Below are 17,465 nucleotides of genomic sequence, written 5' to 3' on the forward strand. Positions count from 1 at the left end.
ACATTATTATATTGTAATTTTGGATATCGTCCTTTTTATATTTTTTTTATATATCTCATATAACTTATAATTCTACTCTAAGTTTTAGAAATAATATTGAAAATGTTTTATAATTTACTTGAAACTTTCATGTAATTTTTTAGTTCTTGTATTACGTCAGTACATTTGTTAAAATTAATATAGTTTTATTACTTCATACAAGTTTTAATGTTATCTATGATATATGAAGGTCAAGCTGATTATTAGGTGGCCTTTTACGAGTTTGGTACACGTGGGTTTCTTGTTTTTGATTAAATTTCTTTAACTTTTAGTTAGTTGTTATGTTGTAGACATTTTAAATTTTTAGTACTTGTATATTTTATTTGTTTATTTTTATTAATTAGTGGCTGTAACGTTATGCAATCTACAAAATTAACACATCAAAGTTGTAAAAAAAATTAAGCTTTATTTAAGCCTAACTGCAGTTTCTAATACTATCTCAAATTGTTAATTGGTGTTAATACTTGTATATTAATACTAATATTGTAGTAATAATAATTAATCTTCGAGTAATATAGTGTGAAGTGTAATTTTATAACGTATTCGAAAAACCTGAATATTCTAAATGAAGTATTGTAACAGAACATAAACGTTGATATTTGTAATTTTATTCCTTGATAGTAATAGATTGAAGAATAAAGCGTCCAAACCATGTTAATTATTATTCGTGTTATTATTACTGTTGGTAATAATATTAGGTTTTTTCCCCAAGCCAAGGAATTGAAGGAGGCTTAAGAATAAGATCACATATACGAGCCTATTTCTTTTTAGCACTGCAGTAGGTCAGCAAATGCTTGAAGATTTAAAAATTGTTAACATTATTCCGATTTCTGAAGGAGGTGATCAAATTTGCCTTGGAAATTATACTGACTTAAAGGTTTGTCTTAACTTAATGGGAAAAATTGCACAGTCAAGATCTGATAAAATAAGTATTAGGAAATCATTTAGTGAAAATATAAATGAAAGCTACTAAAGATTTAGAAGGGGAGGGCTTATCTTTATATTCTGTTTCATATGTATATATTGTTGAGGATGTTACCTGGATGTTAGTGTGTTGACAAGACATTCTTAGATTTTTCAAAAAGGATGGTTGGATAGGTGAAGACTATATTGGGAATTTAGCCAACCATATTTATAGTGAATAGCTTTAGAGATCAGCATGTGAGCTCTTGTTTATTTTAAATTGTATATTAATGATATTGATGTGGGACATAATTAGTAACATTTATGAAAATGTTAGACTGTTGGGTATTTTTAGCCATTTTGAATACAATGAAGTGGTAAGTTGTCCAAATGACCATTAAGTTTAGTTTGTTCAAAGTATTGCATTTGGGATACAATTTGAATAACACAAAGCCACTGGAGTATAATGACTAAAGAAAGAGATCTTACCATAGCAGACAAATCATTCAAACCCCTGGAACAGTACTCTGTTGCTAGTACTAATGAAGCTAATATAAGTAAAGGGTTTACTTAGAAATTAAAAGAAGTAATTATCTCCAAACAAAATATTAGTTAGGCCTCACTTAGAATACTGTGTACAATTTTAGTCTTCTTACCCAAAAAAGGACACAGGTTTATTGAAAGGGTTCAGAGAAAGGATATGTTAAGATCTGTTAACATATTTTCTCTTGAAAAGAAAGGTAAGAGATGATCTTATTGAAATTTAATGGATTATTTAGGGGCTTACCAGAATAAAAGTCTTTGATTTCTTTGTGGTGTATTCTGAAGAAAAAAGGACAAATGGATCCAAGTTTAAGATTTGATAAAAACAGGCTGGACTACATTTAAGACAGTTATACGTTTCTTAGTTGGTGAACAGCCTACTGCATGACCTGCAGTTAGAAGTAATGGGCAGTGACCAGTATGCTACAGAAGTTTAAGAGGGAATTGATGATTTTCTGAAAACAGACAGAAAAGTTTTTCTTTTCAAATGTGGGTGTTCAGGGACAGCCTTGAGAGTTCAACTGGACCCTTTAGTCTGTTTGTTAAACTAATTTTGAAGGCATATTAAAAATACTGTAATTTAGGTCATTTTCAATAATATAGTGTTAATCAGTGGATTTGAACATTATTACTGGTATTAGAAAAACTATCAAAGTAGTAACTGCTATTTCAGTATTTCATGTTTATATTTGTTGGAACATTTTCTTTCAAGTCTTTGGGAGGAACAAAGTAACAGAGGACATTTTCTCATGTTATGAAACTTACATTTATCAATATATAAATTAAGAAATACTGTGAAAGACAAATGACAGTCTTTTTTCGTGAAATTTGTAGAAATATTGCAAAAAGAAAGGACTGAAACATTTGGAAAAGATAGTCAAACAATCTTATTATATATGGCTTGACAAAATCCCTGTGACATTAATAAAGTTTTCAGAAGTTATCCTAACAATTATATACTACCTTGAAGTTATGAATGAGATCTGCAGACTTGTGTTTACTAATTAAGATGAAATTATTTTTTTAACTTTAGTCATCCACAGTTATAGCAGTTATGTATTTGAAGTCTGGAACGAGCAAACTGTAACTAGTGTGAAGGAATATCATAAAAAATCTGTAAACAGTTGTTTTTTTCTTTTCTTTTCAGTTTGAAGCAACCACCAAATATTGATGAAACTATAAACTTAAAATGATTGAAACAAATGCCACTTTAAATATTCCAAAAGGCAGGCCAAAATCAGGACGTGTATGGAAAAGTGAAAAGAAATGGTGAGTTGCTGAAGTAATGTTAACTAACTGGAATTTATTTTTATTTGATAGATAATACTAAAAATATGAAGCATGCTAAAAAACATGTATGTGTGAGAAAAGTTTGAGAGAGTTTTTTCTGTTGGAAATGTGTTTTTGTTTTTTTTCAAAGAACCTTATCAGTCTTTGTGACTAGACCAGAATGTGGAAGAAAAATTAGTTCTAATTACAAGAATCTTAAAGACATTTGGAAAGATTTTTGAGATGAGATTTGATGCAATGGATAGAAAAAAAAATAGGGTTTTGATAAGATTTGAAGTTGTGGGGAAAAATATAAGGTTTCAACTAGGTTTCTTTTCAATTAAAGATAGTCCTCTTTTAAGAATGGAATTTAAACAAACAAAAGTAGAAGATAAAGTGTTCTACACTCTTACTAAAAAAGATGTATTTTGCAATATTTTGGCCTTAGGCCTACTTCATGCAAGGAACAAACTACAAAAGATTAAGGTGGAGAATTACAAGTTCTCTACTGAGTGATTTGCTGAGGTGAAAAGAGCTGATAGTTATTGTTTTATTTAAGGCTATTGTAGTTAATCTGATTAGTTTGGTAAAGCTTTATTTAGATTGTTGGGTGAAGTTTGATCATCTTTGTTAATATATGTTTGAAAGAGTGCATGACAGGAATGAATTACTAAAGTTATATATGCTTGAGGTTGTTTAAGTTATGAGGAGAGGCATTAAACTTTGAAAATGCTTATTTTTGATAAAGAAGGACTAATTGTGACTCTACTTTGGTGCCCAAGGATTGTTATGGGTTTCAAAATCATTTGGGTAATCTGTTTTAGTGGTATAAGTAGAATGTAAAATCGATGTTAAAACCAAATGTTTTATCTTGGTACAATATCTTGCAAATTCATTCTGAAAGATTTTTCAGAACTACAGTGCTAGTTATCTAATGTTCATAATATGTAGTGAATATTCATTGATACATTAATCTTTATATAGCCATATCTTCATCTACCCTTAATATTTTGCTAAAAAAACAACAAACTATCAAGTCCTGATCATTAATAATTTAATATATTTTCCATTAGAATCAAAGATGAGTATTTGGTGATCAGTGATCCTACCTCTAGTACAAAATACTTTTGTTAATGAATAATAATTTTGATAAGGTTGGGTGAGTGACATTTGGAGTAGTAATTTATAGTTTAATAAAGTTTTAAATATACAAATTACAATTTAAATTAGGAAAACAAACCAATTTGAAGTTTTCTGGAAGAAAAAATAACATGAAAAGGGGTAACAGACTGCAGATTTTAATGAACAGGTAATTTTTTTCAAAAGTAAACTAATATGAGGATACACAGCAGTACAGTTATTTATACAGGGTGTTCAACATGAATTACATTTTATGAGCTGTATTGCTTACTTTTATGTGTTAACTAAAGAGATATATATATATATATATATAGCTACATACATATATAACTAAGTATGAATCTCTTTCTTTGTGGGTTTGTTCCTTAAAAGTTATAAACTTCAAACTTTGGATACAGATACAACTTTGTGCAGGAAGGGATGTGGGTTATGTGGCTGTGGCCTCAAATGCTACAAATCGAGGTTATAGTGATCAGTATAGAAATTTTTGGCAAACCGGATGACCAATTGGTCTTAAATTGAAAAGGCCATATGCTTTTGGCAATGTGTGATCAAGAGGGCTATTATTTACATTTCTATGTGAAGATTTTTAATAATTCTAGTCATGATCAGTTATGCATTAAAATTATTTAAAATCTTTGTGCAGCCTTCACTTGTTTCTCTTCTCTCTCTCCTACACATACACACCTACTTTCTAAATCCACTTTATTGAAAAGCTGGTACTTTCTCTCGATTGCGTGTACACCCTCCCTCAACTAAATAGGTTTACTTCAACCACATTTTTTGTTTTGCTTGTGTGTATTCACAAGAATCAGCTATACAATGACTTTACAAAAATGTTTGGTATCAGCAAGTTTTCATTTGCATTCTGTTGCAATGAGAAGATAATAAATCAATTCTTCATTCGTGGCTTTTCAGTAGATCAACAACGAGCATGTAAATAAAGAACTAAATCAGTTAAAACTATTTTCATCTGAGTTAGGCACTCTGCCAGTACTATATAAACACAGTGCTAACTAATAAGTACACAGAAACTTGGACCATCATAGATCACAATCAAGCAATAGCCGAGATAAATCCTTATATGGAAAATAACCTGGAAAATATTTTGAAACAGCTCATCTTTAGGGAAACCATGATCATCCTTGTATGGTGCAAAATTGTACTTGTTGTGACTTTTTTCTGCATCTTCACATACTTAAGTGATTTTTCTTTACCCGATTCTTCTTAATGTCCCAAGAATGTTCTAATATTGACACGTAACATTGGTATTCAGGTATTGTACTTTAAATATTTTTTTTACTTAGTTTCTCAACTCTGAAATATGACAAACCTCTAAAACATCCTGGAAGAGAAAATGAAGAAACGTGATGAGAAAAAAGCTTTAAAATTGTATGAGGAAGGACTTAAGGCTGCCAAACGGAAAGAAATTGAGGTCAGCTTCCTGTCAAGTGTCAGATTTTATTTAATGTATTTTGTATCTTTAATGAAATTAAAAAAAAAAGTGTGAAAAAGTAAATATACTGAGCTAAAAACTGAGTGTCATACATGCTTGGCTTTCTCAACACTGGAAGGAATAATTTTCATTATTAGAAAAGGTAATTTTTTAGTGAGAATTTTTTTCACTGGAAAAATATTTGACAATCTTGGTTACGTTATTGTGTTTACATAAACATTGGACTTGGGAATGATAAAAGATGCTTGTTAAGATTAATATTATTAAAACATCTTTACTGGCTCAGTTACTGGGCTTACACTATGGAGAAAGTTATCTTAAATGGAGTTTTTTTCAAGTAAATGTCTCTATGTTAGGTTGTTGTCTGTTTGCCATGGAACAAATATTACTTATTTGTAATATTTATTTTAAACCTTTAGAACTGAAATATCTGTTGATATGCAAAGGTTTATTTTCCTTACAAATATTACAAGAGGGTAAGAAAATTGCTTTGGTTGTAAAATTACATCAGGTTTTTTCTTTTGCAATGTATTTACAGAGTGTCAACATGTTTGAATATTTATAAACTAAGAGACCAGTTTCTTTGACTTTTGAATTTGATTTTTCATCACAATAATTAGGAAAAAAAACAAAGAAGGGAAGAACATCGTAAAAGAAAAGAAGAAAACCAGAGAAAGGCTGAAATAGTGCAAGTGGTAAGTGGTCCTCTATTAGGTACTAACAAAAACTGTGTATTAAGTTTGTCTAAGCTTTTATGAAAGTTGCATTATAAGTCTGTATAATTTAATATTATCTTGGTCAGATTTAGGCCTTCACACAATGTAAAGATTGGAAAGTTGTAGACAGCTTAAATTCTTCCTGGCAAATAATAATCCAGCTTAAACTTGGGTGCTTTAACCTTTTCACTGTGAGTCACAGGCCAAAGGCAGTGTAATCATGTTTGGTCACTTGCATTCAAAATTTTATTGAACTACTATTTTTATGAATATATGTCAGCAAGTTTGGAATGAAATTGTGGATTATCATTTAAATTAGGAAATTACTTGTGTGTAATATTAAAGTTTGAATTATAATCTTATAATATTAGTAACTTGAGTTTCTAATTTGTAATAAGCTACAGACTTAATACAAATTAGAAACTCAAGTTACTAATATTATCAATCTAGAATATAAAATAAGAACCTTGTATATTTTTATTTTGCTGAGATATGGTTTATGTACTGAATCACATGAAATGGTCTTGCTCACCTCTTTCCATTTGTGTGTCATATATACACTTGCTTCAATATATGACATGTGAATAACCAATCAACACCTTAGAATGTCCCCAGAATGGGTTTTCCCAGCCATTTATCGACCCAAGATTTTAAGGAGGTGGATTGTGCCTTTAGTCTGCTCGAAGTTTCATATTTTTTTGAAAATATAAGTAGATCCTAGTTACTAAGCTTCATAAATTACAATGCAATTCTTTGGTATCAGTGTAGTGTAGTTATTTATATTTTGGTTATTCAACTATATATATATTACCTAAAAAAATTTTGTTTGATATCCTCAGGCTACATAAACTAAACATTTGTATTTTCATGTTATAACATGTAGTCATTTTAGCATGAAAAAGCATATTTTATATTTAGTTCCTAATTTTTTTTATGATGGTTACAAGGTTGGTTAAGTGAAGACCCCTCCACAGTTATAGTGTAGAAAATAAAGTATAAAGTCTTACTAAAAACAAATGTTTGAAATGTATTAATGAGGTTCTAGAGATTATGGAAATAATGTTTGAGATTTTTGGGATGAACAATAGTGTTTTTATTCATAATATGAAATTACTTTGCACTCAGACCAGTAACAAAAAAATTTTTAGAAAAATTAAAATTAATTTTTTCTACACAAATTATTAGTAATCTTTACTAAAAGTCTACCCAATTTTGTGAAGATACACATGATGTATCAAAAATTATAGTGTAAACACTTAATGTGTGCAGATGTGTAGATGAGCCTTTGTATTTTACACTAAGCCCGTAGCAAACGGCTTGTTTAACCCTTTATTATCTCCACCTACATACGTATAGGTTAAATTTAAGTTTGTTGTGATCAAAGTGATGCTATGGTAATGGGAAAAATCCTTCCATGGTTGATAAAATGTTAATACATTGAGAGCTTTGAAATTTCTTTATGAATTTTTAGAAAATATTTTATTTTTCAGATCAGAAATTCTGCAAAGATAAAGAGAATGTCCAAAAAGCAACTGAAACAGATCAGGAAACAGGACACAAATCCTTCTTGAGAAATATATATTTTTTTTATTTCAGTTTGTACAGATGCAGTATTGAATTAAATGTTTTTACTCAGTCTTTTGTTTGTATGTCAGTGTTTTTGCTTAAACATTCATGAAACTCTGTATTAGAAGGCATTACAGTATTAAGTAGCTTAATGAAGAAAAAAAATGTTACTATAGTTTTGTTAATTAAGTTAATCTTTGTTGTAAGGATTTTTTTTTTTTTGAAGATTTCAGGTTTGAAATCAGAACGGCCTCACAATATGGGTACAAAAAATATACTTTAATGAAGGCTACAGATGTTAACTTTTTCCTATTATTATTTGGTACAAAAGATTTCAGTGGTACAGAAAAGTTTTTGCAGTTTCTTCTTTTTAAACTTAGAACTAATGAATTTTTAATAGGATCATCAAAATATCTTGTGATAAATGATTCTAAATGTCAGTCATTTAATGCTAGTAATTTTTTGAGAAACTTTGCTTTACATAAATTGTAAGGTTTATGATAATTTGCTAAAGTTCTCTTTTGTTTTTGAGCATTTTTCGCACTTCAGGACAACTGCAACAAAAATAAATGGTTAAATACTAATTGCTCATTTTACTGTCATTGTAAATTGCTGTATTTTTTAATTAGGCCTCAATGGGTTATTTATTTGGTCATCAAACTTTTTGCTATTCATTATAAGAAACAAAATCAGATGTGAGGTGTGATTTTGTGGTATTAATAACTTCATCTTAAAAGCAGATATTTTAAAACTTAGTGTTTTATGAAGATTTAAGCAGTTCAAGTTAGTGTTAATAGCTCAGTAGGTTTCTTCATTTTGATTTATATTAATATTTGAATCTGAGGTAAGAACAATATTACAGGTAAAGGGGGTTCCTAGGCATCATCTTACAGGATTCATATAGATGTGGCCTAGTTTTTAATGTGCCAGCATGCAACACTGAAGTTTTAAGGTTTAGGTCTGTGGATGGATTTAAAGATTGATGTTCAGATCTCATTATTTGATTAAAACAGTTCAAGATTTGGCAGTGGATGCTGTTTATCTAGCTGTTTTCTCTTCAGGCTTTTGATAAAAAAAACAAAACAATCAGGGTGGTAAACTCTGATAGCACTTATGTAGTTTTGCACAGTACCTAAAACGAGTAAGTTTAACAGCCAGCAAAGTTTAATAACAATAGTATTGTGTCATACTATTCCTGCCAAACAAAGCTAGATCTCTAGGTAAATGTTTTGTTTTTAAATTTTAGTGCATTTAATCATGCTGTTGATAAAAAAAAAAAAAAAGATACCTCTGTAAAATTAATAAGAAAACAAAGTTTTTGGATTATTTCTACTGTTAATTACATATTTAACCATATTAGAGGTCAGTCACTGTTATTTAGTGAACAGGGTACATGTGCTGTTGGTTGAAAAATAAGGAGAAAAACAAAGTTGATTCTTTGAACTATATTCTTGTGATAGTTCATCACTAGAGGACAGGAGTGTTGATTTGGTAAGCTGGTACACAGTGAAGCACACTTGCTTCACAAAATAATCTAACAAAACACTGTCATATTCTTCATATTCGTACATTATTTTTCTAATGGGTAATAACACAATAGTGCATTGAAGCAAAAAAAAAAATGTTTCTGCCCTAGAGAAGCCATCTTCATTTGGTATCTCATTAATGGGACTATAGAAGACAACCAGACAACCTTAGGTGATATTTTACTACTTTTTCTTGCCATTAACTTCTAATGGTAAAAAGTGTCCAGATTACACTTGTCATGGGTGCAGGACTTAAGACTTAAATTTTCTAGCATTAAGATATGATTACGTGTTCAAGATGCATCATTAACTTGAGTTCCAACTGTATTTAAAGACAGAAAATTAAATTGTGTCACAGTGAAAAATAAAATTAGGATTCAATGAAAATAACAAGTAATTACTACAGTATTTTGATGCATGTCCATGTGTATCTCAAGGTATCTGGATAATTAAACTTCAGATCACAGCAAACTTGTATCTATAGAGATAAAAAATGAAAATCAACCCTTTGACAAGTATGGCTAGTTAAATATACTGCTCTCACATATAAAAACTATTACACATCATTTCTCTATTTAGTTACTCCCTGCTAACATTATTAATTGTTGGAGTTTTACATTTTGTGATAATTATTGACCTTATTACAGACCAGATGCTGCCACACACACACACACACACACACAGATTCAAGCCACTCTTCAATTTAGTGCCTGTGTAGGAGCTCACACTACTTTTATTATCTTTCAAACTATGAATTACGTGGTTTTTCTTATAAGTAAATCAAAATTCTTTTAAAATGAAGCTTTTGGCCTAATATTTTCTTCTTGGAGGGGTATTCCTTATTTTGTAAGGAATTTGTAATCCTGAGAAATGTGACCTTTGTTTGTTTTCAAAAGGCTGGTTCTTGATTCCAAAGAATTTATTCCAGTTACTATGTTGACCAAAGTATTACCGTGTTTCTCCGATAATAAGACCTACCCATAAAATAAGACCTAGTGTGATTTTTGGGGATAGTTTTAATATAAGCCCTAGTTAAGAGTGGCAGGAAGAGGAAAGAAATAAAAAAAAATTAATTTATTAATTAGTTTAATAGTTAGTTAATTAGTTTAAGTATTAATTAGTTAGTTTAATAGTTTATTTTAAATGGTTAGTTTAATAGTTTGCAACATTAAATAGAATATAATTTTTTTAGTCATTTTCACTCCAGAACAAGATGAATGTAAGAAAAAGTTATTCAGTCGAGTATAAAAAGAAGCATAGTGGAGGAATCACAGGGCAAGAATCTTACTGCTTTCTGTAAAGAAATGAATTTGGATCTCTGAATGGTTCGAAGATGGCAATCAGACTACGATAAACTCTGTCAAAAAGTTGAAGAAGGAAATGCAACGAAACGCAAGTGTGGATCAGGTCGACAACCGCTATTTTCTGAGTTAGAAGATGTCATTTGTGAATGGATTGCTGAGAGGAGGGCAAGAGCCTTGATTGTTCGCAGAGGGCTGATATTCAAACATTTGCTCTTAAAACGCACTACAATTTGGTATATTTCCAGAAGACTTCAAAGCATCAAAACGCTGGTTAGATGGTTTCCTTCAGCAACATGAATTTTCTCTTAGAAGGTCAACAACATTGTTCAAACTGGAAGATACTGATATTATTAAACGTGCACTCACATTTAAGTCCTTTGTTGATGGGATAGACTTTAGTAAATACAGTATATATCAAAATAAGACATCCCCCGAAAATAAGCCCTAGTGTCATATTTTGGAGTGAAAATTAATATAAGCCCTATCTTATTTTCGAGAAACACGTGCGTAAGAACGAGATTTATGTATTATGGATGCAGTAAAAAATAGAAATTTACATGACGTTTTGGACGGGCATCTGCCATCGTTTTTTTTCCTTGTGTGAAACTATAAGTACTTAAGTAAACTTTCTCCATCGATAAAGTTAAAAATGGTTGAATATTTTGGGGTTTATAGATTAAGGTAAAAATAAGAAAATAATGGCAGACTTTGTATTCAAGCATTACTGTATTTGTTGCTCATAAAGAATAAGATTGATTAAAAGTTATGTTTATAATGAGGTTCTTTCTACAAAATCTTGTATCTACTTGAAACATTGTTTTAAAGCCTAATGTCAAGTATATTTTTATGCACGAAAGCATGTTTAAATGTAAATATTGTGACCTTACAGTATTGTTTTACAAGAAATAAAATACACCTTATGTTATTCTCTTTACTTAACATGTTAATATTGTACATAAAATATACAAATATATTCACAACCATATTAACTCTGAGCACAACCAAAAGTGAAGATTCCTTATTCATAGTCATATTTATGTGGACAGTTTTTTAATATTTGTAGTTTGTAATAAACCATTAATATATTTTACCATTTCAAACAATGGTAGAATTTTAAGTTTTTGGATGATGCATCTCTCAGTTTTCTTTCCCATTCTACACTTTGATTAACCAGCCTCTCCAAGCAGCTACATGAAAGAGCTGAAGAGTATGACTGACCAACTCCAGTTCAGAATGGACCTGAAGAACACAATCATCCACATAATAATGGAAATGCAGTCCTAGAAGAAGATGAAGAGCAAAATCCTGACCATCTGACAGAAAATAAAAGGTGCAGAAGCGAACCTAAATGGTAAGGCATAAAACTGGTACACCACCCAGCAATGGACAAATCGAAGATACGGACTCTGCAAATACATACTGATAAGCCTCCCACTGGGTTGCTTGCACCTGAGGCAGGAGACACGAAATGGTGAGATTAACTTTGGAATTCATGTTTGGAGAGTTGACAAAAATGTGACTACAACAAGGTAGAATTAAGGTAATTCTAAAGAAAACTGGGTAGTTCATAAAATATAACCACTTTGTTAAGAAACTGCATCCCAAACCAAAATCAGGTCAGAAAAGAAACACATACATGCACAAGCACTGCCAAGTGAGAAGTGATAGTTCCATAGCAACTCCTAGAGGATCACTTGTATCATATGAGTATACTGTGTTCCTACTGATAGAGATGTGATGCATAATAATTTAAATAAGAGAGACATTGAAATCTGGGAGTGGAAGGCTTGTGGCATGCATAAAGCAAATGTTCCCATATAGGAGGCAGAGATGAATTAGAATAGTTACTCTTGTGAAAAGAGAAAAGTACTATATTCGAATTACCCTTTTTTCTTTCTAGAATGACTTCAAGTTGTAACATAAAACTAAGTGTTTATTGAAACAGTATACATCTGTTTATATTTAAATTCTATTGTTTCATTGCCCTTTCAATTGTATATAAATTAATATTCCTGCCATAAAATTACAAAATTAAGTGGTGAATGAGGTGCTCAAGTTACCCTATCAAATTACACAATGCATAGACAAGTTGGGAGATGTTTGTGTGTATCCTTCATGAAAATTCGTTATTATTCTTTATTTTAAGTAATATAACGCAAGTTTCTGATTTTTTATATTTTAGTTATTTTTCTAATAATAAACAAAGAATACACCTGAAAAACAAGAAATAGTGTATTTACATGGGTCTTTTTTTCTGTCAACTCTTCATGACATTTAACCTTACTTTCTCATACTAATGACATAATTTTTACACAATCTTTTTCTTGCAGTTGATTGTCCATGACACTTAATCCTACTTTTTTATACTAACAGTAATAATCCACTAAATAATTATTTATTTAAATAAAGCACCAAAGACCACAGATTAATAACAGTTAAAAAATCAGATAATGTGCTATGAATACCAAACGTTTTCTGGCTTTCTAACTGTGTAACAAGAGCCATTAAATAAATATTGAACTAATACTGCCAATGTACTTCACATGGTAATAACATTTGAACTGGAAACAAACTAGACAATTCTCTGCAATATAATGTCATTTGATGCATTAAAACTTTGGTTTTCTATTGGTTATAAATCATGAAATATAAAACATCAGACAAAACTATTGTCAGGTGGGTGTGACAAGTGGGATCAGCTATCAAATGTCACTGTGAAAATAAATAAAAAGATGGTTCAGAATGATGAACATATTTCAATGATGAGACTGGTTTCCTGTGAATAAGTTGTCAAAATAAGATAAACTATAGTTGGGCTAGCTAGAAATGTTGGATCTAGAATTGGAAATCAGTAGAATGGAAGTTAATGATTCACCAGTACAAAGACATTGATCATTGAATGGGTAGCCTTTCAAAGAGCTACTGCAAAAGGTAAAGTGGAGAAGCTAAGAAATTAGAGAAAAGGGGTATATGAAAATGTTGACCCAGCCAGGAATGGAATAAGTTTAGTGTTGAACAAGTTGAGAATGAAGTTAAGAAACTGTAGAAAAGTCAAGAACAAGTACTACACAAGCTGGAGAGGTAAGCTCTCTCTGTGGAAATACAGCCCCAGTAACAATGTGCATACTAGAGGCAGTCTATGTTACTTTACTGACAGCATGAAAATAATTTAACAAGGAAAGGCTTATGTATTTAAAATGTAAATGATTGTTTTGATTATTACACTTAAAATATATTTCATCCAAGAATATGTTTTTTAACTGGTTAACAAAATATAAATATAAAAACAGTTTTGCACATACAGCTAGTTCTGGAATACTATTCATATTTCACATAACAACTCTGAAAGAGGTTGAAGGAAATTCTCATCAATTGTAAGATTCTAATTTTTAATCATGTCCTCTTATTGATTAATGTTCTCTTTGTTTTATCAGGGAACAATGAAAAAATGATATTTATCAATAACACTTGTCATTTTTTTTCCTTTCATTGCTTTCAAATTCAATTTGAAATGTAAAATTTGATGTTAAATATTGTCCTTTTAGTGTTCCATAACATGATTTAAAATGTAAGTTTAATAATAAATATTGTCCTTTCATTGTCTCCCTAATGGAATCTAAACAATGTCAGTTTGTAATACACTTCATATAATTTGTTTTGGTATGCTCAACCATAAGGTGGTATAGCAATAAAGAATCACAGCAAAAAGTTTTATAAGTTAACAGTGACAATGAAAGCTTGTCTTAATGCAGCTTGGCATAACAGCCTTTTTCAGCAACACTAAACTTCATATGGCTAAGTGAAAAATATCTTGGATAAACATTTCTCTTCTTATCACATACAACATTTTAATACAGTTAACTAATAAAAAAAGTAAAGCAAGTTTAAAAAAAAAATTAGGACTGCAACTGGGTCAGAATTTGTTCATTTTCTCTCTAGAAATATGTCACCAAAGCAAGCTTCCATTACTTTGTTTCCATCTTTACGCAAATTTCTACTGAATGGGAAAGAATACTGACTTATATGGCTGAAAAGATCAGAAAAAGATATTTTATTATGTGTTTAGATCAAGCAGATATGAGCATACTTACATGTGTGTAGGATGTCACAAATGAGAAACACAATTCTTTGTTCATTCAGCATACATATACACTTTTTATTAAATTCAAAATTTCATACTAATTGAACATACTTCAACTCTGCCATTAGAAATCTAGAGGACAGACCCCATTTGCAAGATGAGGGCACATTAGCTATGCAATATGTATTCATGTATACACTTCAACTCTACCATTAGACTCTAGAGTATATACTCCAGCTACAGGAGGAGAGCACTAGAGTTACATAATATTTGTCTACACATGATAATACACACATCAACTCTAATGAACAGACTAGTTGTAGAAAGCGGATATAATTGTATAAAGTGTGCTCACCTAAATGCTACTAAACAAACTCGTACAGCAGGAGAATAGCACAAGTGACGTGAGTGCTGTATACAAGAAGGATCTGATATTACACTGACAACATTGTTATCACTCCACTTCTTACCATATTGTTATTCTTTTGTATTGCTCCAGTGGTTCAGTCTGACCAGGCAAGATTCTCCACAGTACACTACCCCAGCAGCTATAAAATGGTAACTTTACAAAACGGAAGACCTGGATAAAGTGATTGGATCCTTACTAGTATTTCAGTTTGGTATTTTACTGGACACAGTGCAACAGGGGAACTCTATTTTTAAAAGCCAACATGTGAAAGAAAAAGTGCTGGCTTTTTCTGTGATAGTCCAAAAAATTTAGAGCATAAATAAGTGAGAAAAAACAAGCAAAAGAAGAGTGAAATAAAGAGCAAGAAGCCAATGGCTTGAAAGGGTCATGCATACAAGTATACAATACTTTACTGAGGTCCCAATCAAGTATAGGAGTGTGATGAGGGTGTCTGTGAATAAACTGAAACAAGAGAGAAAGGGCAGGGGCAGAAAATACCCTGTGGTACCAGGAAACATGTATTGTGGTGAATAACACTGTTCAATAGCTAGTAATAATTAAAACTGATAAAACCATAGTTGATCACAAGACAGCAGTCTTATCTTCCGGGGGACCACAAAAAGACAAGAGTAAAAACACTGAGGGAGGGAGATGTGAGCTCTGTCTATGGCATGTTTGTTTAAGAAATCTGATCCACATGTTCAAGATAGTGAAGACAGATGGGAGCAGAAGAAGGATGAAATGAGATTGGTTAAGACTGTAAGGGGGAAAATAAGAGAAACAGAGAGAAAGCTAATAGAAAAAAGTTTATATATATGATGAGAACTTGAAAATTAATCTGAAATTAATTTGAGGGCATTGATAATGAATTATGCATTAAAATTGATTTTTCCAAAAGGAAAGCTTTGTTATGTATAGGAGACAAGAGCATATGGTTAGTTTGGGTACAATTGGTAGCTTAGGTGGATTTCTGAGTTTCAAAGTTAAAAAAGTGTTGATAGTTTTTTCTGATAAATGTTGAGGACACCATTACATTTTAGGATATGCAAAAATGAAATTTGAGAATGTAGATTAAAATATATGAAGTATGGCCTATAAGCTGTTTATTAATAGGTCTATTACAATATTTCTTTTACACAGCATAACAAGAGAGATAATGCTGTTGAAATGTGAATAGTTCTGTATATATACATATAATAGACTCCATCAATGTTATGATTACCGAAAAAGTCTAAAAAATATGTTATTATGTTTCATGAACTTGCATGTCAGTTTAATAGTAAGATGTTATAAGTGCAGATATTCTAAAAAGTTTGAACAGTGATCTTCATTATGAAAAAATAAAAGTGTCATCCACATATGAAGACCATAAGGCCTCCTATGCTGACAAACACAAATGCCACCTGAAAGTCAGGGACAAGAAATATACAGCAATTTCCATTAAAATGCATAAAAAAGTTGAGTAACTCCTGTATTTCCTCAAAACATCAACACAGAACATAAAATGAACATTTAATTTTTAGCTGAAAAAAATATGAAAATTAATTGATTTAGCACAATGAATAAAACTGCTGTCAATGTTTCTAAGGTGTTACTACATATATTCAATATGTGTTAAATCTACCTGTATCAAATCAAGAAGTATACACAGATGGTATCTACAAAATTATTTCATAAGAAGAAATTCTGAGTGTAAGTCAACAGACACTAATGATTTATAATAATGTCTTAATTAATCAAGAAAAGAAGACAAGAAAAAGAGAAAAGTTATATATGCCTTACAGAGCAGACAAATCGGTTTCAATCAGAATACAATCAATATGATGGATGATCATTTATGAAGATTAATTACCTAACATGAAAATAGTAAAATGTAATTCTACAAGAACACCTCATGGTTTCTGTGCTTTCAATTTGTTGTGTTTATGATATAAAACTATAACTGTTTAAAATGTTGGAAGAAAAACAACATACTAAACAAGTTATTGATTTTTTCACTTTATCCATGAATTTAATATGCTATGCCTTTAATTAATTTAAAATTTTAAGAACAAATAACCACATAGTCACAACAATTAGTTGCACAGATTTTTTGTACAAATTGTTCTGCATTTTTAATCAAATACAAATAACTGCAATGTTGAAACATGATTTCTTATAATTTCTGCAGTGACAAAAAGGTTTCAAATTTTCACATTCTGAGTTTCTTGTACAGGTAAGTGTAGGTATATACGAGACGTTGGAGTTTTTCTAAATCATCATCCATACAGCTAATATAGTGTGATGTTGGCTTTAAAATGCAAAAACAAAGTATTATCCACCCTTTGATGCAATCAGTGTCAAATTCTCACATAATTCTGGTTGAAATTTAATAAAAAGAGATTGGTTTTCACAATATACTGTGAAGTAAACATTGCACTATTACAAGAAAACTCCTATCCTGTAAGAGGAGACAAAACAAAAAAAACCCACTGAGAGAGATGTGAGATACGTAAAACTCGATATCTGAAAAG

The 17,465-nt window shown here is 30.5% G+C and overlaps 2 long non-coding RNA genes across 4 annotated transcripts in view; one reads left to right on the plus strand and one right to left on the minus strand.

The window, feature by feature from the left end:
* The first annotated feature begins 199 nt into the window (after nucleotides 1–199).
* LOC143253707 (uncharacterized) lies at nucleotides 200–7,704 on the plus strand. 3 transcript variants are annotated; one of them, XR_013029791.1, is made up of 6 exons: nucleotides 238–271; nucleotides 738–916; nucleotides 2,633–2,754; nucleotides 5,202–5,329; nucleotides 5,971–6,045; nucleotides 7,557–7,704. It is a non-coding gene; the product is annotated as an uncharacterized LOC143253707 (long non-coding RNA). The 3 variants fall into 3 exon arrangements; XR_013029792.1 differs by lacking the exon at nucleotides 738–916 and having other exon boundaries at nucleotides 200–271; XR_013029793.1 differs by lacking the exon at nucleotides 738–916 and having other exon boundaries at nucleotides 244–265.
* Nucleotides 7,705–9,512: 1,808 nt separating this feature from the next.
* Nucleotides 9,513–17,465, minus strand: part of LOC143253697 (uncharacterized) — a 32,999-nt gene continuing 25,046 nt past the window's right edge. Inside the window, exon 6 of the long non-coding RNA XR_013029784.1 lies at nucleotides 9,513–9,636. This is a non-coding gene — a long non-coding RNA (uncharacterized LOC143253697). The remainder of the gene's footprint in view (nucleotides 9,637–17,465) is intronic.

This window comes from Tachypleus tridentatus, chromosome 6, assembly GCF_004210375.1.
Source record: "Tachypleus tridentatus isolate NWPU-2018 chromosome 6, ASM421037v1, whole genome shotgun sequence".
In the NCBI taxonomy this organism is placed as follows: domain Eukaryota; kingdom Metazoa; phylum Arthropoda; class Merostomata; order Xiphosura; family Limulidae; genus Tachypleus; species Tachypleus tridentatus.